Source organism: Motacilla alba, chromosome 1 (genome assembly GCF_015832195.1).
Source record: "Motacilla alba alba isolate MOTALB_02 chromosome 1, Motacilla_alba_V1.0_pri, whole genome shotgun sequence".
NCBI lineage: Eukaryota > Metazoa > Chordata > Aves > Passeriformes > Motacillidae > Motacilla > Motacilla alba.
In genome coordinates this window covers 37,515,055-37,539,851 of record NC_052016.1, presented here as the reverse complement: position 1 = coordinate 37,539,851, position 24,797 = coordinate 37,515,055, and the positions used below count along the sequence as shown (strand labels likewise).

Sequence of the window (24,797 nt, the reverse complement as noted above, 5' to 3'; positions counted from 1 at the left end):
CACCTAATTAAGCAAACAGGTGCTTGTAAGATAATGGTGAAATCTTTATCTTGGTTGGTGCTTGATTTTGTGTTCAGAGCAATGATGGCACTGTCACAGATTAACACGTGACACAGTATGTGCTGTACAAAATAAGAGAAGGAGGTGTAGATGTGGATTTTGTAGGAGGATTGTTGTGTTCATATGCTAAAAGTGTGTTCTTCTGTTCCCCACCCTGGTTTGTCTATTTTGACTGTAAATTCATCAGAGCATGGGCTTTCTCTTACCTGGGGACAATGTGCACTAATATAATCTGATCTTCCTCAGTAAAAATTTAGAATAAATAATAAGCATAAACAGGTACACCGATGTATTTGCGTAGCTTGCTCAGATAACAATAGAATGAGTGTTTTGTACAGCATGTGCTACTCCTTCACTGACTGCTCTAAAGCTGTGCATGGTAGACTCAGAGAGAGTCAAAAGACACATGTGCTGGCAGAGGAGAGAGATTCCTTCCATTCTTAGCAGTGTGAGGGAGAACCTGGGAGGTTACTAGAGTGTGTGTGGCCTTTCTGATCCACACTGAGGAGTGGTAGAGGAAAACATCTCTGGAGAAGTAGCAAAGTTTTGGTGTCAAAATGTCTGCTTCATTTATTACATTTGCTACTGATGTCAGAAAGGGAGTTTAGAACATTTATATCAAAAATCCTTCGGGACATGGCTCAAAAAAATCAAACAAGAGGAGTTCACGGGTCAAAGAAAAGGACTTTACAGTAAAGAAGAAAAAACAGAAAGGGGAAAATGGGGAACACTTGGAGAACATCTAGCTAATCTTAACACCTTGAATTTGAATTTGTGTATGATTTATTGCATTCTGTGCTATTTAATTCTCAGAACAAAGCTGGGGCATTTTTAAAAATATCATTACTCCTTACAAATACTCCATGGTCACAGAAACCAAGCAAACTATATTAACAAGTGATACCTAAAAGATTTTTTGGACAGCAAATTGATTGTATGCTTGAAATATGATATAAAGGGAAAGCGATGAAAGAATGTAATACTGAACAGCATTTTTCAAAGTATAATTTCTTACACAATTATGGGCTATAATTCTGCAAAGTTCATAAATATATGCTTAGATTCCAGGCCCAGTGTAGCTTTGACTAGAGTGGTATGTTAAGGTTTATCTGCAGGACTAGGTGCCGCAGTTTGTTCAATAAGTAAGGAATCTTATGCGATTGAAATTAAACCAAACTAAGCAAATAAACAAAATAAGCATTTCATAGTGAGTGTAAGATCAGAACCTAGGCCACCGCACAACCAGATAGACATTTCATGAGTAAGTTTGCTTCATTCTTGCATAGTTTTGTAGAATACATAAGGGGATTTTTTATAGACTGTGTAAGAGAAAAGTGAAGCTTGAAGCAACATTGACATCACGTGATACTGATCATACTTGTCCAAAAGCTGTTAGCTGCCTCCTGATTCCTGTTTCAAATGAAAAAACAAAATAAGATAAACCAAACAAGCAACCCAATACAGATGAAACCAACAAAACAAACACCCAGTTACTCTCTTTTAAAACATTAATGTCACAATAACTTGAGGTTCAGAGATTCATTTTTCAATGCTGATACCACATGAACGGGGAAACAAATGATGTGATGTAATCTGGTTAATATTTATTAAAGCAATGAGACTCATGACATTGCTTGAAAGAAACATGAAAGATTTGACAACTGTGAGAAGGTGGGACTTTGAAAATATGCAAATTATCTGTCATGAAATATTAAATTTGGTTATCATCTTTCAAAAACCTCTGCATCAGTCAAGAAAAATCCAGAGAATGTGAATTTTTGATTCTACAAAAAGGTAATATTCTAATGTTCTGCTTTAATTGAAACATTAAGCTGGGCAGATATCCCCCACTCATACATCAGTATGTCAAGATGTTTAATGTAAGATTTATTTTTGGCAGTTGTTTTTCACAAATTATAATGGTTAACAGCTCTTGCACTTTACTGCAGGAAAATAGGGGCAGGCATACATGAGTGTCAGTATTTTTCCAGTTACAAAAACACTGTTCAGTGAGAGGAAATTCCATAGGACATAGTGGCAAATTTGCATTTAAATGAATGCCTTCTATTTCTGCATTCTAAATAAAATGAACCATCTGCAGCTAGACAATATATCTAAAGTTAGCATGATCCAAAGAGCTCCAAGGTACAGTATAACAGTTCTCTTTGATAAAAACAAGCAGCAGACTAGGTTTGGTCAATAGTTAATATCTCTGATAGAAATGCAAAATCTGTTTGTCTATTTCTCCTTTTGGAATGGGAGAAGAATTTTAGTCTTGAGGAAGTGCTAGAAGAAAAGTCCATGATTTTTATGCATATTCACTATTTGCAGATGTTCCACTAACAACTAATAAGATTAAAATTTTGTAATTTCTCATTGCTTGGGCTAAGGGAGAGTTAATTTTCCTCATAATAGGTTATGTTGCCATGCTTTGGATTTTTGATCAAAACAGTGTCAATAATACACCGAAGTTTTCAATATTGCTGAGTAGAAATTACACAATATTGAGGCTTCTTTTGTTTCTCATACGGCCCTGCCCATGAGTAGGTTGAAAGTGTGGAAGAAGTTGGGATAGGACAGAGCCAGGACAGCTGACCCCAATGACCAAAGGGATGTCCATACCATATGGCATCATGCTGAGCAGTAAGAGCTAGGGAAAGAAGGAGAAAGGGGAAAGATCAGAGTGTTGACATTTGTCTTCCCATTATGCATGATGGAGCACTGCTTGCCTGGAGACAGCAAAATATTTCCCTGTTGATGGGAAGTAATGAATGAACTCCTTATTTTTGCTGTGCATGCAGCCTTTGCTTTACCTATTAAGCCATCTTTATCTCAGCCCATGAGTTTTCACACTTCTACCCTTCCGTTCATCTCCCCCATCCCACTGCAGGGGAGTGAGCGTGTGGCTGGGTGGTGCTTAGCTGCCTACCCGGGTTATACCACAACAGTACATTTTTAGTTATCACTTCCCCCTTCAACATCAATATTTCTTTCATAACTGTTCCCAATCCTGCATTATGTTCTTGCACCAAATATTCTTGGTATGCCACATATGCTTGGATAAGGACACTCATAAATACTAATTAATTAATCAGTTAGCTGTGCTATTGAAATTTTATCACGAAAACAAGAATCCTTCCAAATCCTCCTTCCAAGTTTATTGTAATAAACACTGTGGTTTCACAACTCCTTCTACAATTCTGTCTTCTAAGCCAAGTGGGTCTAGCAGGTTAACTCCTTCTCATAAAGGAATATTCAGCCTGTGGTCCTCAACTTCCCATTGTTTTTATTGCATGCCTCTAGATATACGTGCTATTTTGGGGTGACTAAATAATTCCTGAGAAATGTGCACCACCATATTCCAAAGACACACTGCTGTCTCTAAGATGATCTTACAGATCACTCCTGATTTTATGTCCCTTTGAGAGGGCAGAAGTACAAATTTCACTGGAAATACTGTGTTATCCTATATCTCCTATCTTACCAGTTCCAAACTGTTACATCACATGTTTTTACACCTCCTAAACAGAAATCCAAACCCATATTCCTGTCACTGCCACTCAACTCACCCAAAAGATTAATTAACCTTATTCACCCTCACCTTGCACTGCTGTGTCCTCAGTTCTTTATCCTGTGTTTCCCTGCTTCCATGTCTAGAATACTGCTGTGTTTTAGTTCCAGCCGCTCAGTATCACACAGCCACATGCTCCCCCCTCTGCCCTCATCAGGATGGGATGGGGAAGTAGAAAAAGGTAAAATTCACAGGTTAAGAATGCTTTAATTATTGAAATAAAGTAAAAGATGACGATGATGATGATGATGATGATGATGATGATGATGATGATGATAATAATAATAATAATTTAAAAAGGGAAAAAGGAAAACAAGTGATGCACAATACAGTCACTCACCACCCACTGACCAATGCCCAGCCCATCCCTGAGCAGCAGTTGGTGGATCACAGCCAACTCCCCTCTATTTAAATACTGAGAACAACATTGCATCATATGGAATGTCTTTGGCCAGTTCAGGTCAGCTGTCCTGGCCATGCTCCCTCCCAGCTTCTTTTGTACCTGCTTGCTGGCAGAGTATGAGAAATTGAAAAGGTCTTGATTTAGAGTAAGCACTACTTAGCAACAACTGAAACATCAGTGTGTTATCAACATTATTTCACACTAAATCCATGACACAGCACTGTGCCAGCTACTAAGAAGAAAATAGTTCTATCCCATCTAAAACTTGTACTACATCACTTGTTCCATATAATGTATGTCATGCCACACTTCCTATCTATCATCTTTTCTGGTTTTGGGTATATGCACATAGATATATTCTCTTAGTGTATGGACCGTTTATTGAGTTCATTTAGTCCATGAAATCGGGCTCCATCTGTCACAACGATCTTTCATGGCAACAAAGATGGTGTGTGAATTGTTGCATGTTGAAGTCAGCTCTGATTCCATCACTGCTGTGCTTGTCCAGTTTCATCAAAATTCAGTTTTCATTGATGTGGCAATCAAAACTAAGTGGGGCTCAAATCCCAGTGTGATGAGCATACAGCCACTGCACATGTGATAATATAACTGCTATCTAGCAATTAACAAAATGTAATTTAATTGATTGGCTATTCTTACCCCAAATCAAATCCCCCTGAGGCAGACACTGAGACTTCCCCATCCTCCCACTTTACCCACCAAGGGCACTCAGGCTCCTGAGTAAAAGCAATCCTATGGATGGATCAGCCTTTGCCTGAGGCAGGAATAACCCAGACTGTTTTCCCCGGAGTATTTTTTATGTCCACTACAGCAACTATATCCCATTCTACGGTCATAAAAATTTGGGCAGGGCCAGATTAATTGGCAGATTGCCTAGTGTTGACTAACCAGGTTGCCTTTGCCAAATGTGTAACCCAAAGTTTGAGAGTTCCCCCCATCCATTGCTTTCAGTGTAGCCTTTAACAGTCCATTGCATCATTCAATTTTTCCAGAGGCTGGTGCATGAGAGGGGATGTGATATACCACTCAATACCCCTTTCTTTGGACCAGGGATCTATAAGGTTCTGTTGGATGTGAGTCCATGGTCTGGAGTTCTTTCTGGAGTAACATGTTACAGGCATTTGCTTAACCCTAAATAAGATCTGAACTGAATTCAACAGTAGGCTGTATCCTAGAAGAAGGAACAGGTTTGTTTTGAGGTAATTCAAAGGATATTCAATACCTTTAAAAATCCCACACATTACACTAAACAGCCTGGAGGGGGGGAAGGAAGGAAGGAAGGAAGGAAGGAAGGAAGGAAGGAAGGAAGGAAGGAAGGAAGGAAGGAAGGAAGGAAGGAAGGAAGGAAGGAAGGAAGGAAGGAAGGAAGGAAGGAAGGAAGGAAGGAAGGAAGGAAGGAAGGAAGGAAGGAAGGAAGGAAGGAAGGAAGGAAGGAAGGAAGGAAGGAAGGAAGGAAGGAAGGAAGGAAGGAAGGAAGGAAGTTTGTCCCCTAGGTTGTCTCTGCAAGGAGAAAAGATGGAAAGTGTAGTTATTAATAGTTCCCAATAGATGGCTCCCGAAACACAGAGGTGACAGCAATGCTGAGCACACCAATCACATGTACCAGCTTAGTTTCACAACCAGTGATTCTACCTAATCATAAGCCAGTATTGGATAGAACAACAAAATGACAAACTCGGCCCAGAATGAGAAGGATAGACAGCACAACAGGGAACACACACATCAAGTGAAGTATTATTTGAACACACATGCAGAAATTCTGAGAGCAAATAAATCAGCAGTATGGCCAGTGACTATTGAACTAATAAAATGAATTCTTAAAATAATTTTGTTTTAATATGCTCTGGTCAGATCTCTTGTTTCCTCAGCTCTTTTTGCCCCACACTGGGCACCAAGAAGGACTGTCATGGTTTAACCCCTGCTGGCAACTAAGTACTACACAGCCACATGCTCACACTTCTCCCACCCACAACGAAATAAAGAAGGGAATTGGAAAAACATAAAATCTGTGGGTTGAGAAAAGAGCAGTTTAATAATAATAGTCATGGCAAAAATAATTTAAAAAGGAAAAGGAGAAAGCAAATTAAAATCCAAAAAACTCAAGTGAAGCACAATATTCACCACCCACTGACTCCCCAGCCTACACCTGTGCAGCATTTGGTGGCTTCTGGCAAAACTCTCCCCAGTGTATGTACTGGGCATGATGTTCTCTAGTACAGAATATCCCCCAGGCCAGTTTGTGTCAGCTGTCCTGGCCATGCTCCCTCCCAACTTCTTGTGCATCTGCTCACTGACAGACGATGGGAAATGGAAAAGTCCTTGATTTAGAGTAAGCTCTTCTTAGCAACAATGAAAACATCAGTGTGTTATCAACTTTATTCTCATACTAAATTCAAAACATGACACTGTGCCACCTACTAAGAAAATAACTCCACCCCAGCTGAAAACAGGACAAATATCCCCGTCTGCCTGAACATCACCACTCTGCCCGGATGTTCAACACCGAGTTCCCACTTAAGCTTTAAGGGATTTAGAGATATCAGCTCACATTGTGAAAGATTAACAATGAGCAGTGACACCTTGTCTCTAAGCAAGGCAGCCCCTACACTTCAACAGCTGATAAAAGACGAGGTCATGTGGGACATGTATGAGGGTTTTTGGTGGCCTTTTCCAGGAAAAATACACTGGAAACAAACCAGAATTTACTGTACAACCAACAACTACATGTTGATTGCAATATTCTGCCATTTCCTCTTCCTTTCTACTGTCACTGTTATCCTGCACATGGGAAACATCAGTTAAATACAAATTCACTGCATGTCTTTGAAATTTCACACCAAAAACTAAACTAAAACCAACCCAATCCAAAACTTTATGAGAATTTTCTGGAAAATAAATACTGTGAAAATTTAAATATCTTTGCTAACTAAGCCACTGACTAATTTTTTAAGATTTTAAAAAAAATCCTAATTTGATATTTGGTGCAAGAAAGTTTTGGGCTGTTTATAGTGAAGGTAGGAGGTGTTAAAATTGGTTTCTGTGCTGAAATTCACCAACTACAGAACAAAGGATCTTTCAATTCCTAGTAAGAGTTGCACTGTCAGAAAACTAGAGAAAATTCACCCAGGTATCCCTGCACGTATTGGCAAAGTTAGGAGTAAGGAAATTTATTTGGGTCCATGTAAAAGCCTGAAAACAGCCTAGAAGTTATGGACAAGAGCTTTATGTTTAATTTTGTGAGGGAAAAGCTAAAACTCCATTGACAGTTTATGCAAATTAGATTATGAAATTTAGTTAATGTTGGAGTTAATAGAAAACAGGTGAAGTCAACCAAGTGTAGAGAAATGAGGCAGACAAGCAGATTCCAAAGAGGAATCTGCTATCTCTTTGAGAGTTGTACACTTGAACAAAATAAATGCCCAAAAGTTAAACATGAACAGTTTTTACCCATCAAATGTAGCGGGAAAGAAGAAGAATTGCATGCAGTGGTGCACTCTGGTTTTTAACTTCTGATCTAAGGCACAGAGATCAGAGTGCAAGTGCAAAGAGTACTTTAAGAACACAATGCTCTCAATCTCAATGGCAGTTTGTTGTTCTGCATGAGTTATGTGTTGTTTGAAAGACATCGTGCATCTTCAGTGGGCAAACAAAAACCAGAGAGCAAGCCAAACAAATTGATAAAGAAAGAGGAAAGATACACACTTCACATTAGACTCAAGAGATGCAGAGTCTTGAGAAGTGATCAGGAAGAGATAACAGTGCTGAAGTGGAGAAACCCTAAAGAAGGTGACACTAAAATTTAAATCTTACTCTAAGAACAAGGAGATATGAGGACAGCACTCATGTTTGTATTGAAAGTTCAAGCGGGAATGTTGAATGAAATATTTTATAGAAAATTATTTAAATGGACATTAGCTACTTAAAGTCAGATTGTACTCACTTAACTAAAAACTGGATAACTGGATAGAATATTGGAAGTTCTATTCCAAAAGTGATTACATAAAAATTGCACCTTCCTACTCAACAGATTTGATTGCCGTGTTTATTCAGAGTCAGATCTATTTACCTTGAAGACAAAAATATGCCTTTACAACTTTTATTCCTGTCCTGTAGCCTTGCAGAAGCCACACAATTCAGCCAGGAGTCTAGATGTTATTCATTCTTGCGCAACAGCTAAACTACTTCGCATCATCCTATCAAATATACTTGTAAGAGCAATCAGAACAGATTCAGTGAAGATATCAGGGAAATAAGTTTTACAGGGAATAAGTTTTTCTGCATTGTGGAGTAGACCACAAAAGATTTTATTGGTTCCTCCTGGTCTTAAAAATCTGACAAATTTGACTAAACATTATTTTAAAATACTGACTTCCCTAAAAGTCATGTGTTTTTCCACTGACTTCAGTCAAACCTGGATCTATGAAGACATAAACTAATTCTCAATCATTTTCTATCATTTGTTGGTGTGAATGCAATTGGCCTCTAGGAAAAAAAAATTCTTTGGTTGGTGCTGTTGCTGTTAAAGAGGCCCCATCCAGATTCTCAAACATCTTTCGCTGATTATAACATTATACAAAGGTGTATATATATATACATTTATATACATTTGTTATAGTAAGATACAGAAAATACCTAGAATTGACATCTCAGCAAGGTTCTTTAATTCAGATTGTACTCTCATCTTTAACTAAAAACTGGGTAAGATGCAAGTACTCCAACTACCTATGCAATGTGAACTATAGAGATTCACCCCTTGATTATCTCCATTATTCTCTGCTCAGTCTTTTAATCTTCCCAAAGTGAAAAGTGAGTTTTTTCAATTCAACTTACACAAAGTTCTGGTAGCGTGATTTAAGCTGAAATTAAAGGTGAACAAATTTTGGCTCTTTCTGGCAAAAACTTCTGCTTAAGTCAGAACAGGTCAAAGAGAGCAAATTAGGCAAATATCTGAAAATACTTCTCCCAAGAGCAAAAAAAAGCCAATAAAAAAAGCAAATCTAAAAGGCAAACAACCTGTTCTCCCTCAACATTACAGTAGAATTGTGCTTAAATGCAATCTATAGCCAAAAATATGGTAATTTAAACAGTAAAGAAAGTTTAAGAAAATTTCAGTGAGTTTCCAGAAATAGGGATCTTTAAAGCAAAGGGAAGAAAAAAACTGTATTAAAAAGCTCTCATATAAAATATGGCTGAATTTACCTTTAAAGATATCTGAAAAGACCCTTGGTCACAGCCTCAATGATGTGAACTGGAATAGCAATGCTAGGAATCCAATCCATTACTATTTTTTTTAATATCCTCTGTAGCATGGTATGGTCTATCACTGCTAAAGGTTTTAGGCTATGTATAAAGAAGGCATATGCATGAAGGGACCATGAAGGGACCATGATGACCATAATACATTTATATTAAAATGTCTTATAGCTGATTAAAAAAAATAACGAACTCAGAGAATATTCTAGTTAAAGAAGACACAAGTTCTCCAGGATGGTGCCAATACACATCACAACTAAATAGCAAACTCTGCCAGCAACATGTAGGGACACTAAATATTGTTGAATGGAAACTCTACAGAAGCAGGGTAGGAATAACAAATACCATTGTGCTACCATAATCAAAATGGAATCTGATAATTTTAATAATACCTTAAGATGAGTTTGGGGCAAAAAAAAAAGGGTGATTTTTTAAACAGTTTTTTTTTAGTGTCAACACCAAGCATTTACTATTTTCATAGCACTCAGCTTAGACAATAAAAACAGGGCAGTGAGTCAGTCTTTAGCTTCAGCCATTCAATGATGCAATAGTTCTGTTCAAAATGCCTACAGAAAAAGGCTGAAATTGAACAAAACATTGTTCTTTATTTTGATTACATTAATCTCTGAAAAGATATACCTTTTCAGAAAAACAAAACCAGATGAAGAAAAGAAAGAGAAAAGGAAAAAAGGAAAAAACCTAAAAATATTCCTGTCCTAAAAATCTTTACCTTTTAAAAGCTTCTTTTGAGTTGACTACCTTAGCAACTGCTTTCATTTCATAGGGACTGAACTGGGAAACATCATGGTTTATATTCACTGCGGAGGGTATGAAAGCAGGATGTGTTTAACATACAAAACTATTGTGGTTTAACCCTAGCCAGCAACAAGGTACCACATAGCTGATCTCTCACAGCCCAGCTGCCTTGACCCCAGCTTCCCCCTGGGGGAGGAGGATCAAGAAAAAATAAGACAGGAAAAGTTTTATAACTGGAACACAATGAAATTTAAATATACTACAAGTGATGCATAATGCAATCATTCACCACTTCCTGACGGATGCCCAGCCCATCCCTGGGCAGCAATCAACAGCTCCTGGCCAGCTTTTCCTAGTTTATATGCTGAGCATGAATGGTGTGGAACATCCTTTTGGCCAATTCAGGTCAGCCGTCCTGGCCATATTCCTTCCCAGCTTCTTGTGCATCTCGTCGCTGGCAGAGCATGGGAAGCAGTAAAGTTCTAGATTTAGAGTAAACACCACACAGCAACAACTGAAAAATCAGTGTGTTATCAATGTTTTTCTCATACAAACCCAAAAAACGGCACTGTGCCAGCTGCTGAGAGGAAAATGAACTCTTTCCCATATGAAACCAGGACAAGAATTCATTTACAAAATGCCATACACTACTGTGGTGTTGCTGAGTAACTGAAGACATTTAATTAATAACATAATAAAGCTGAACACTGCACATCATAGGAATAACTTAAAGGAATTAGAAAAGAGCATAGCTGCAATCAGCAGCCTTTGGGATTGGGCAGAGATGAGTAAAGAACGGCAATTTAATCTAATACTTAAAATCCTTGCAAGTCAATAAATAATGATCAGCAGTACCAAAAACAGTAATAGGAAGTATACTGCAGAGAACAGTGCTGTAACATTGAAGAATGGAGTAATCCTCATGGTCTAGGGTTTTTCCATGTATGATTTGTGTTATTGCATATCAAATTGAAAAGTGGATTCTGGATTCTTGGCCTAGAGCTGCAGTTCCTTGTAGATGATTCACTGACACAATACAACTGCTTTCTCTCAACACATTCAACGTCCAGTACTGACTAAAAGGCCTCTAAGATGCCAAGAAAGCTGAGTCTTTCTGGAGTCAGCCTGTTGCCATCTTCACACAGTAGTTCATCCAGCAAGGATGAGGTACTTGAGAAGAACACATAAGCATTTTTTGAATTATGAGGGTGGCACTGAGCTGAATATCACACACTAACAATTGACAGTTGCTCTCTGTGAGATGTGTTGACCATGTGATGTTCCAGCTCCCTATCAGAAGCAGTTCTGATGCAAGCTTATATAGAAACCGTGGTAGAAACAAGATGTTTTCCTTGAAGAGAGATCACAGGGAAAAGACTGGTGTTCCTTGCTGCTGTCCCATATGCTGAAATCACCTCATTTTGTCTGTTACCATGCTCAAAATCCTGGTTCTTAGAATCATAGAATCATAGAACCATAAAGGTTGGAAAAGACCTTTGGGACCATCAAGTCCTACCCAGCCCCACCACCATGTTGACTATTAAAACATGTTCTCAACTGCTGTATCCACACATTTTTTGAACACTTCCAGTGTTGGCGACTTCAGCAGTTCTATGGGAAGTCTCTTCCAGTGCTTTACAACCCTTTTGGTGAAGTTTTGTTTTTCTTTTTTTTTTTTCTGAATATCTAATCTAAACCTCCCCTGATGCAAATTAAGGCCATTTCCAGTAGCAGCAATACTTGCTAATATTGCTATTTTTCTTTTTTTAGCTCTGCTGATTTGGTATCTCATTCTTTTGTTGGTCATAGTTAAGCAAACTGCTAAAACACTCCTTGCAGGGCTCAGAGACCTTTACAATTTATACTGCCAACAGTGACAGTAAACAGATAGCTACTTCCTGTCACCACTCTCCCTGTGCTCTCTCACAGATGGAGCACTGTTTTCACCACAAGGTATAGAAAATTCACCATATGTGAGAAAGTTTTCAGGCATGAATCATGAAGTCAGAACAAAACAAAACAAAACAAAACCCAAAAAACAACAACAAAAAATCCCCAAAAAACCAAAAAAAAAAAAAAAAATCAACCCCTCCAAAAATCCCAAAAAACCTTTTGCTCTTCTTTTTGTCTATTAGAAGCTTGTATGGGCAGGAACAAAATGGGTAATTTCCACTACAAGATGTGTCCAAGAGTGAGCTGCCTGCAGAGGAAATTCCACCTGAACATGAGGAAGAACTTTGCTGTGCGGGTGACTGAGCATTTGATTGCTCAGAGAGGCTGTGGAATCTCCCTCACTGGAGATATTCCAGAACAACCTGGATGCAATCCTGTGCCATCTGTTTAAGCAGGGGGTTTTGACCAGATTATCCACTGCTGTACCTTCCAAACTGACCCATTCTGTGATTCTGTGAACCCATGTCATTCTTCTAGAATGTTCTTTTGCTTTTCCATTCCCAAGCAGAACGGGTTGCAAAGGTATGGACTTCTCTCTTGGACTCTATAAAGGGGTATTTTTATTGGTAATATGATACATTAACCAATATTAACAAGAATTCATCGTTTGAACTATTGTTCATAAAGCTTGGTTATATTCTAACTGCACAAAAAATTATCAAGTACCAAGATTAAGCTTTAGGTGAAAGAATAGTCAAAATAGCTTTTGCTTAGAGTTTATGTGTCATTCCTTGAAATATGATCTGGAGACTGAGCCAAACTGAGTTTCCTTTCTATTGCCACAAGCAATAAGATTCTGCAGAATAAATTAGGATGCTCACTGGAATCTATGTAAATGTGTTAAAGAAATGTCTTCACTGTAGGTTTCCCACAGCAGAGTCTCAGATGTCTGATACCAGGAAGAAATAATTCAATATTTGAGTGGTACAACAATAGGATTGGCTCAAGCTGAGTACCCCAAACAAAGGAATCCATAGGAATTATACTGTTACAAACTAAGTTTCCCACCCCTCATGTGAGAGTTTGGTCCAATATTTGTGTTAGGGTCAGAGGTCTTCTTGTTCTCTGCTGGTTGTCTTCACTGTCTCTAGGCAGACTATTTCTCCTCCTGTCTCTAAGGCTGCAGCCTCTGCTGATAGAGTTAGTGACTTTTCTGGCTTCCTTATCTTCCACTGTGAACTAGCTGTGGAGCATCCCTTTACCTAAGTAGATAGAAAAGCTCAGCATATTTAGGAAAAAGTTTAAAACTTGTGGCCTGAGGCTTCAGCATGTCTACCTACTAGTGCTAGTAAGTTACACAAAGTGACTAATTCCCTTTCTTCCTTTACAAATGTACTACCTCAGTCCCATGCTTTTAACAACTCCCAGGGAATTCTATTTAGTTTCTGCAGTAAGTGATTTTCTACTAGGTCAAAAAGACTGATAACATGAAAGAAAGCATATCATCACTCTTTCCAAGTCTTCTCATTGCTCTCTTCCGGCTTTGAAAGACAAACAGAGATAAAAACCAGCAACAAGAAGTGTTTCAGTAAAAACAGGGAGGAAAGGAATATACACAGGGAACAAGTCCATTCAACAAGAAATCACCATCTTCACATAGACATTTATCACAGTAGATTTGCTACCTGAAAGACTCTTACAATAATACAACATAATGAGGCTGCTGGGAGGTAGAGTTTTGTAGAGTAACCAGGATATATATGAGCCTCAGACACCCCTGTCCGTGGCCTGGTATCATAGCAAAATTCCATTTTAAGCTATATTTTAAGACAACATGCTAGACCATGAGACAAAGTGACTAAAACTGTGCCCATCCATTTTTACAGACTCTGTCAGAGAATGTTATTGTCAGTCAGAGGAGAATCATGTGTAACAATTTACATGTCACAGCTTGTTCATGAGAATTAGGAAAGGATGGTTCAGTCTTTCTTATCTTGACAAGGTAGTAATTTTAGTTAGATCACACTTGATGGGTGAAGCCAAAGGAGTGATAATTAGTTAGAAAATTATTTCTGGAACCGCATAATTTAAAAATTATCAATGATATCTGAACTTTTAGCTGCTATGTGCAATGGAAACTGGGCATAAATTAAGTATTAAATAGGATAATAAATAAAGAACCTGCAAGGTACACTGGCAAGTGATGAACAGTGATAAAGCCAACATTACGTTCCAGACCCTTTCAACAAAAATCTTATTAAGTGAATTTCTTTTTCACCATTAACATATTTTGTAGATAGCTCTTCATGCAGAGAGTACCACTGATTTTTTGTAAACAATCTCATATTACTTTTAAATTTCATACAAACACAAAAAACTCTTTCCCAATCCTTTGGAAAGGTTTTAAAAACTTGTATACTGAAATTGTAAATTCTTGTAGGATCTTAAAGAACATATTTCTCTATATCAGTCAGGCCAGGGTGCCTTTCTCTCTGACAGTAGTCACTGAAATTATTCTCCTCTGAGCAGACACCTTCCACTACCAGCTTGTCAAACGGCATATGAGGTTTTTCAGAAGACCCCCTTGCCACTCTCTTGATACTCTGCTGTGCTGGGCATTGCAAGAGTAGTCCAGGGTTCCATTAAGACTTCATAAATGGACATGCCAGTCCCATATTCGCCACTGATTTCATAATCATCCTTAGCATAAACACTTCACATAATGAACCTCTTTACAAAAACTTTAAATGTAAGCACTATGATTGCAAAGCTGTCATGTTCCTGGAATACTGACTGCCCCCCATCTCTTTAAAAATAGTAAGGGAAGCCAGATGCAGTCACATTCCTCTCTGAATTTAGTGCTTGATTAAATCATAAGCAAATCATCAGACCATGATGAGCAAACCACCCTCTATACCAAATGATGCAATCATCAAAGCAATGTGAAAAATTAAAATCTCAAAGCAAAGGCTGGCTGATTCTAGTATTTTCTAAACATGCACGGATTGTTGATTAATGTATCTTATACAACCACCAAAAGTAGACCAAAGCATATGATTCATTAAAGTCTGCTGGCTGGAACTGCTGATTGATTGCACTCACATCCTGAGGATCACAAACATTCTGAGGATTTATGGCAGCTGATTCTAACTCACTTTTTAAATGATAATATTACAACTTTATTGGGTCAAGGAACGAATACTACTCAATAGGCAGGAATACCAAAACACATGCATTGACTTCAAAGTATAATGAACACATATCAGCATCAATAAAGGTACATAAAAAGATTTTTAAGCAACTGAAGTACATAAAGGTAGTAAAAAAAGGTAGGCAATTGTTGATGGAAAATATCAGTTATATGGCTTTATGACAGCTGCCTTTCAGTCACTAGACTTTCAAGAAGTTACATTAGAATAATATGTATATATTCAGACCTATATTCAGCATATTTCAATTGCTGCAAAACATGAATTCTGTGTAATTAAACTTTGCGCTCCAAAAGAAAACAATCCAATAAAGGTTTATTATGCCTCTACCTATTAGGAATCATGTATATAAAGATCTCTGGAAAAGGAAAGATTAGAAACAAAAATTTGGCAGTACTTATGGTATGAGTAGACTGCTACCTTATTGGTCAAGCTAGCCAAGTTTGCTGCAAACCTAAGCAATAAAAGAGCACCACAATGTGCACACAATATTACATTTTTTACAAATAAATTTTTTACAGGTGAATAAACTGAAGAACCCTGCAGTTCTGTGGTGGCAGTAGATCAAACAAGCAAGTGACCAGAGAGGAAGTATAATGCAAGATTTCTAGTACTCCATTCATTTAAAGGCTTCTTTTTCTTCTCAAACAAACTCTTCTTTTGGTCTTTCATCACATATTCATAATCATATTCATGTAACAAACATACATTTGTGTGTCACAGCATTCTGCACAGCTTGGGCACCAGATCTGTCATGCACTGCACCAGAGCAGTTGTTGGTTGAGAAGATTTTTTCATACAAGCCTGTGTTTTCATTTTGGTTCTTTGGAACACTCCTACTAAGGAGCAATTGCTAGAACTACCACAAAAATAATAAATACTCTATAATAATTTAAGCCTGCAGTCTAAATTAATTAGTATAAAATCAGTAGTGAGTAATAATAATTTATTATTACTGATTTATTAATTAGTAATAATAAGTATTACTAATGTACTATTTACTAACATTAATTAATACTAAATTAGTACATTATATTAAATTAAGGCCTACAGCAGATTCCCAGCAATGTAGACTATGCAATTTTCTTATATCCATAGGACACCCATGCTGTCCCTCCTTATCCCTTGTTTTTGATTCTTTTTGGAATTCACCGCTGCAAACTGAATTTTATCAATGCCAGTATTTTATAAATGCTTCAGTGTTTCATTAAAATGTTTTCTCTGAGCCCCTGTCTCTTTGCACTTCACTCTGCCCTGATTAGGAATTACCCAAGCATAAAAAGTAATAGTCAGCCCCCAGGTCTTAGAAGTCAGGGCTGGCTTCAGGTTTCTGCTGAGCTACATAGAGCAATCAAGCAAGGCAAAAAACTAAGCTTGGGAACTTCTTAGACTTTTTTCAGATGAGTTTGTGGCAAAAACTTTCCTACTTGCTATGCATCCCTCTTTTACCCTGTTAAAGAAAAGGAAAATGTTACCAAACAAAAAGAAAGGGGAGTGTGGGGATACAGTACTATTCTTTCCTGATTCTTCTGAAGTATAGCACAAGGGAGTTTGGGAATCAGTCTCGTGGCACTTTCTGTCTAGTTGATATGCTGCAGGGATTAAAGGGAGTAAACAGCTGTTCTGAAATTTTTGTTTTTAAGCATACCATCCTGAATGAAGGAAGCAGCAGCATGGAATAAAGAGCTACACCAATACACATGGGGAAACATACTTTGCCAAAGACATGGAGGCACAGTCTCCTCAATGCACAACCCTGCATAAAAAGTATGATAGTTCTCTCGGCTCCAGAAAGTAGCTATTAAGAAAACAAATATTGAAGCCACCAGGAGAATATCCCATTAGTGATGTGCTTAATTTTAAGTGAGAGCTCTCTGTTTCGCTTGCCAAGAAAACCTAAGGCACCAATTGATCCTTTTGTTTCTGATGAATGCCTTTAATCTCATGTGGCCAGGCAAATGCAAACTGCCAATGCTAGAGACACGGAGTTCTGGAAGTCATAAAATATTCCTAGCAGTGATGTCTGGAGTTTTGAAGAGGATCAAAGTACAGGTGTTTTCTAAACATCCCCTGGGTTAATGGATCTGAAGCAGAACATGATGGTTTTCATCTTCCTTCACTGCAAACTGAACATGGAATATCCATATAAATGCAGCAAGAATAAATGCAATTTTGCAGCAAAATATGCTTGGCCTTTATTTGTCTGTAACTCATACTTTGACACCTAAGGTGTCAGTAAAGACAGTATATTTTTGCTGTAATTAGGATGGTAAAGGAAGTAAATGCATGTTTCTTCACTTCTTTTCAACCCTACAACCAAGCAGAAAATTCATCACATTCTAAGGATAACACAGAAGTAGTAGGCTGGTCCTGAGGCCAGTATCTGGTGCTTCAAAAGGAGATGCAAGAAGCCTCAGATTTAACAGCTACAGAATGACTTTCTCAAAGGAAAGTTACTAGCTGCCCTGCAACTTTTCTCTCATCCTGGATTAAAGATGACTTTCATCCAGAAATACATGGGCTTTTAACTCTTTTGTAGTTCTGTTTCTTAAACCCTCCACATGTATTAATCGAAGCCACTGCTTATCAAGGAAACAAATTTAGAAATCCTGTAACTCTTTCTGTTTTGGTTTGGTAGTTTGGGGTGTTTTGGTTGGTTGGAGTTTTAGGGTGGTATTTTTTTGTTCTTTATAGTTAAAGTCTGTTTCTGCTGGTCACTGTTGGCTGCAAATCTTGTGCCTTGACAGAGCCATTTTTTGTCTCCTGAGACACGATGCCTCTGACAGCTCCCCAGAAGAGCTGCAGCTGTGCACAGTTACACACCTGTGAGCAGGTATGTAAATATGCAAGTACATTGTCTCTGAAGATCATGATCTGTTTTTGTAAACATGGATATTGTCTTTGTAATCTTTTCATGCTTTAAAAATAAGGAAACATGGAAAGAAAGTCTGCATTCACTATCAATGTTTGTGTTCTGCACTGGCATTAACATCAGCATGACCAGACTGCTTACCTGAACTAAGAACAGTACAGTCAGCCAAGGGAAGAGACTCAATAATCCAATCTGTCTGACTATCAGATCCTCTTGACAGAGATGTCTGACTGAGAGACATAATAGGTTGTTTTATTATATCCCAGTTTTGCAAATTAAAGTGAGATTTTTTTTTAATTGGTGTGAGCTTGTGAAAAAATACCTTCCATAACTGGGGAAATACCATGAAAACTTCTCATCTGAGGCCTGAAAAAGACACCAGGCATACCTGAGCTCTGAAAAACTGAGCTAACACACAATGGTCTTTGATTTTGCTGCTATTTGGTCCAAGTCAGCTTCTCTTCCATATTTGTCATGGGGAAGCCAAATTCTCCATTTGTTGTGGAAACCAATGGCATCAACAGAATGATTCTTAAGTAACATCAATGACAGGAGAAATAGAAATCTTATTTGATGTTCACTTCTAAGGTCTTTAGCCCTGTTTTAGTTGTCTTTGTCAGCCAGACAATTCAGAAGATACCCAGAGCACATGTGTGACATGCCTGTAAGATTCAATGGCTTTCAGATAGCTAACCGAGAAAAAGCCAGAGCAAACATTTTTTTGGGTTCTTGAACTCATTCCTCTCTGGGGCTAGCTTGCAGCAAAAGTATTTGATGCCTCAACAGTATTATTCAGTACATATTAATAATTTCATAAGTCTCAGGTTTCTGTGAATTCTCTGAACGAGTCCATCTTGTTTAAAACCACAGTAAGTCATTGAATCACCATGTAAAAGGTCGAAGACCTTGTTCTGAGAAAGAGAAAAATGAAATGCAGCAAAAAACTAGCAGAAAACTGAGAAAAGAGAATGAAAAGTTGTTCTTAAAGAATATTTATAAATATTCAGTAGGAGCATATAAAGACTGGACACAGCATGAACTGACCACTGACAAAAGCTGGATAATGTGCAGTAGTTATAGTAAAGGACTCTGTGTACTTGGCTAATTTCTGCTCTGAGTTTGACAAATGTAAAATGCATGCTATGAATGCAAGACATTGCAAACTACCCATCTAAGCATGCTCTCTGCCTGTGACTACTAATAACAAGCTCTGGGGCTAAGTGGTAAGTTCCACCAAAAAATCATTGACCATGCAGGTGCATTTTATTGGGAGAGGTGGAAATACAATTATGTAAAATAAGTTTCTTCAAAATAAAGATTTAATAGCAAGACAAACTTTTCTTAATTAGATGGTTTTGAGTTAAGTCGTCTCTTGCTATGGTCTGCCTCTGGATCAGAAGGCTTTTGGAGCCTTCAGACTTAGAGTTTCTGTGATCAGGCCCAGTCCTATGTTAACATGTATAAACGGTTTTGGGAGCAGATTTTGTTTCATGTCCTGCCAAGAGTATGGGCAAGCCAAGATAATTTTTGACTACTTATATCCAGCTGTGCAGGAAGCCACATGAGTTTCTATTCCAGTAAAACACCATCCTACTCAGAGAGCATCCAGAATCCTTCACATGATTCAAATTTTGTTTTGTTTACAGTTACAAAGAGATCCAATTTAGCATCCAGGAATGGGGAAATAAGTAGGGTAACAGAATGCAAAGGAAACACTCCAGAGACAAGCACACCAAAACATTACCACATTCATTGTCAACTGCAATAAAACATCATAGCAGTGCCCTTCAGTATGCCCTGAAGCTGCAGTATGCTGTACAATAAAATATTTAATAATTATCACTCTTAGTTTAAAAAAGGCTAGAATAACATCATGTGAAAGCCCAAACAGTGAGAGCAACTCAAATAAGAAAGAGTTCTGAAATCACAGGATGTGATCCAGAGAGTATTTTTATTCCAAAGACATTAATGTGTTGGTCAAAATGATTAAAGTATCATCTTCCTGCCAATGACTTCCTATGGACCTCTAATAACAGAAGTTCTGCCTGACGTGTTGGTTTACAATACCATATAAACCCAATTATAGAACCTTGAAATCAATACAGAGCTGTAAAGAATTGTGCTGTCCAATAAGAATAATATTTCCAAGTCCCATGAGCACTAGCTCTTAATATAGCAATAGAGACAGACAGGAATAATAAATACCCTTGAGCTTGATTCCACTGTTAACTGACCTGCACTTGCAGAATTGCGAATGGAAGTTTTGTCTCCTTCACAAACGGCTTGCGTCAAAGCATTGCCTTTCGGTATCTTTTTCGTCTGACTTTTAAGAGTGTTACCTACAACTTACCTGTAGAGAATACAGACTAGCTCTAAATACTAGCCTTGCAACTGAGGATGCATGCTAGGGCTTGATGCATGATATAGCTTTTATACCTTAAGATTACTCCTATCCTGAAGACTGAAACTGCATTGAATTAAAACTGTGGTCTTATTTAAGAAAATATACCATCCTTTGGAGGACCGGGAAAAATGTCAAAAACTGTGTCAATCTTTTTTTCAGTGAAATTCATAGCAGAACTAGCAGTAGTCTGTGTCTGTAAAACTATGTACCAGACTTTGTGAATGGGATACTCTCCTTATGTGGGGTGCAGATCATGAGATGCATCCCAGAGGGGAAGGATTTACTTTTCACTAAGTTCAGTAGATGCAGAGGAGCTCCAGACCCTTAATCAATTAGGTCTAGTGAACAACCTTCACTGTGCTCCTGTTAACCAAGTCATGGAGCTTGAAATAATCTTATAAACATACTCTGGGGCTTGGAATTGTGTGGACTAAGATAAATATGACCTGAATAAGATTGTGTAAAATATTTGGTCTGTGACATAGCTGTTGAAGTCATTATCATTTAGCAATTATATCATCATAAAGCTGTCAACTGTGCAGTGCTTACTGGTAACATTCCAGATTCTGGAAGCCCATGCCAAACACTTATCTCGCTCGCTTTGCCTCTGCAACAAAAATAATTTTATGTTGAGGGATTCTTTTCATGCAGGTGTTCAAGAGTGAACTGCCCAAAGGGATTTTTTAAGAGACAGTGCAAAAAATAGGGAATAGCACGGATCAGAATGGTTGAGCTAGAATTTTCATATCTATTCCCACAGAATCTTTCCTTCAAACCCTTCCTAGTTTCCTACACACTGGCTTCAGGAAGTAGTGAGATGAACTCTTCACAGCTCTGTTCTCTGTAGGAACTACAAACACTTTCAACAGTTTTTATTTTCCTCGGGCATTTTGACAAGATTAAAGAGGAAAAAAATGAGGAAGAGAAACAGAGAGGTAAAGAAAGAGAGAGGTGCTTAGTGAATGAATGGTGGCCCACAGGATAATTCTTCTTCCTGCTTAGAATTAATTTAGCTTTAATGGTTGTTAAGTGGGATTTGTATAATAGGTTGTGTCTTAGAAAGCATTTAATTTACACAAGCTCAGACATTTCAGAAGGACCATTACAGACTTAGCTGTCTCTTCTGTTTAGCTTCTTCAAGAGAAAATAAAAAGTAAATTGGCATTAGGATTTGAGGGGGACCTATCACTTGAAGTAGTCTGGGCTGAGATAGGCATGGATTCCAAAATTTGAGGACAGCTTGTATGTCTACAGGGTCAAGGAAAAGTGAAGTTTTTACTTTGCAGTGGTCTGTGTCATTTTTATAGAAGTAATAGTGACAGAAAGTACAGTCTTGCAGCTAAAATGGCACATAAAATCTCTCCTAGTTGACCTTAGAGTCAGAAAATGGAATGTATATTCCTGGTAGTTTCAGCAGGTAATATAACTATTCCTATGAGACTAGGACTAGGATTTGCTTCTTCCAACCTATTAAGAGTATTAGGAGAGCAGGACCTCAATCATAAACCTATACAGTTTAATGGAAAAATTGTATTGTTTTAATGTATCTTAATTCAGTGTGCTGCAGGCAGCAGAACAGCAACTTCCAAAAGGATAGTTGAAATGTCATGCAGATACCAAGAGTCAACTTATTTGGTACAGCAAAATATATCTTCCTCTTTCCTGGGTGTGTGAGAGTCAATTTAGAAATTATAATTTATTTATGCAAACATCTCAAAAATTAAAAGAATATTTAAGACTCTCCAGCTTTGAGATTCCATTTATGGAATCACACTGAATATCTTGAGGTTGGAAGGAATCTCTGGAGATTGTCTAGGCTGACCTCTGCTCTTGAATAATAGTCAGCTAGAGCAGCTTGCTCAGTATTCAATCAGGTTTGAAATATCTCCAAAGATATTCAATATCCAAAGATATTCAAGGGATGTACAACAGAGCCAGGCAACCTGTTCCTATGTTTGACTACCCTTACAGCAAAAATGAGGGGGATTATTTTTAAACAGAATTTTCTGGAATGGAATTTATGCCTCTTACACAACTGAGAATAGTTGATATTGTTTTCTTTATTCACACATTCATACCCATCAATAAGGTTCTTCCTGAACCTTCTTTTTTAAGGCTAAATAATCCCAGATGTCTCAGCCTCTCCTCTTATGGAAGATGCTCCAGCCCCTTCATGATCTTAGTGGCCCTTTGCTGGACTTGCTCCAGCATGTCCCTAAATTCTTGCGCTGTGCAGTCCAGAACTGAATACATATCTCAGATGTGATCTTGCTGGTGCATAATAGGGGTAATGACTTCCTTGATCTGGGAATACTTTTCTCAGTGCAGTCAGAAATGCTGTTGGACTTATTTGCTGCAAGGGCATGTTGCTGACTCATCTTTAACCTTTCCTTGAGGACTCCTGCATCCCTTTTTGTTTTGCAAAGAAGACCTTGTTCTGAGAAAGAAGACCTTGCAAAGAAGACCTTGTTCTGATTTCCAACTTTGGTACATGAGGTTATTCTTTCCCATGTACAGGATGTTCCCTTTCTCTCAACAGGTGTATCAATCAGTCCTCCCAGTTTTATATCATCTGCAAAATTGCTGAGGGTGGACTCTGTCCATCTGCCCAACTCATTATTGAAAATGTTAACTTGTGCTGTACAAGAGAAGGATAGCATCAATCATCATTTTCAGCCACTGCAGTGAAGAATGATAGGTAACAATAGCAAAAGTTCTCCATAGCAAAGAGTATTTTAGCAAATATATCATCCATTTCACTGGTGAACATGTCTTCTGCAATGACAGAGTTCTCTTGAGAACAGTCTGATAAATAAGAGCATGATACTCTCAGAAAAAAATAAAAGCCAACAAAAACCCAAAAAACCCTAAAGAAAAAACAAATCAAAACAAACCCCCAAACAAAACAAAACAAAACAACCAACCAAACAAACAAATGAAAAAAACCTCCCAAAAAACCCACCAAACTAATTGGTGGGCGCAGGAAAAAGAAACTGTGATAAAGAACTGACTTGAAGAAAAAAAAGGAGTCAGCAACAACTCTTCCAGGCACTCATGCCCTATGCCTACTTATGTATCTACACCAAAAAGGTATAAAATCGCTAATTGCTTACTTAAAATGAACCTCTCTGCAAGAGTTTCATTGCATGAAATCTCTCTGACAAGACAGGAACCTTGCTGCAGAAGTCTGCCTGACTCCAGACTCTGTGATATTGGTAATCTTTAAAGCGATGCTTCTGCTCTTGATTAGCCTTACTCCTGAGAGAATTTTCTTGAGTGTCATACTTGTAACACCTCATACAATATATAGTAAGTAGAAAGCAATTGTCTGAGTTTTAATTCATAGTCCTTAGAAAGTTAATAAAACATTCGTGCAGGGGCAAGAAAATAGTGAAAAGGCCTCACAAAGCCAGGATAGTTTTCTGAATTAATTAAAAACTTAGGAAATTTGTCCTGCTGGAAATATTCCTAACCTCTCAGCTGATTTGTACATTATAACAAATTATCAGCTGTATTTGAGGAGTTCCCTCTATCTCTACAACTGCAAAATGACATGTTAGAGCTTTGCTGGAACTGAGACACCAATGTTAAGTGCAAGGTCCACAAAACCCTTTCACCTTTAAATTGTATTGAAACCCAGAACATTTCAATTCCACATTCATTTGCTGGTCTAAATCAAGACAACTGACTAATGAGGAGGGATCAGTCACGGGCATAAGAAGAGGCTGTATGAGCAGCATGAGGACTAAAGTGCTAAACTAATGACCCAAAGATGTGGTGGAGGACAAAAAGGAGTTGAGAATACATGGTCTTTCAGGTCCATTTCAATCTCTTAACATTCTATGATTGTATGATTCTGTAATTCTATGATTCTGTGTTGTGTTTCACTGGAATTGATCTGATTTTTGATTTCAATCAAGAACCATATTTCCAGGCCATCATTTTCTGAAAGCTCTAGTTTTCACTTGCCCTAAGGGAGCTGGTGGATTACTTACATTATCCTTCAGAGACAGAGGTTCCCCTGAAGCACCTGCAGGGAAAACACACATGTGCTCCTCCCAGTTCAGATGCTGGTACATCCAAGAGGATGGATTTTTAAATCAACACAATGCATTCCAATGAAAATCTCCTGGACATGTTACTTGATGTGCATCTCATGGAATGATTTAGTTTTGTGTGCAAGCAACAGTAAAAACAGACTCAAGTAAATTATTTGACTCTTGTCTTATTGGCCAATGAAAATGATTGCACAACTGTCAAAGAATTGGAACTTGGACCTGCCCAATCTCTCATGCATATCAAACACCAGTGTTACTGGTCAACAAGCACACACTACAGAAATAATCTAGTATGCT

The 24,797-nt window shown here is 37.9% G+C and overlaps 1 protein-coding gene across 2 annotated transcripts in view; it reads right to left on the bottom strand.

Annotated features, from left to right (window-relative positions):
• Nucleotides 1–24,585, bottom strand: part of PRMT8 (protein arginine methyltransferase 8) — a 106,956-nt gene extending 82,371 nt beyond the window's left edge. For both annotated transcript variants that reach the window (XM_038132655.1, XM_038132661.1), the window contains exon 1: nt 24,438–24,585. The gene's annotated coding sequence lies outside the window, so the exon portion shown is untranslated. The remainder of the gene's footprint in view (nt 1–24,437) is intronic.
• Between the last annotated feature and the right edge of the window lie 212 nt (nt 24,586–24,797).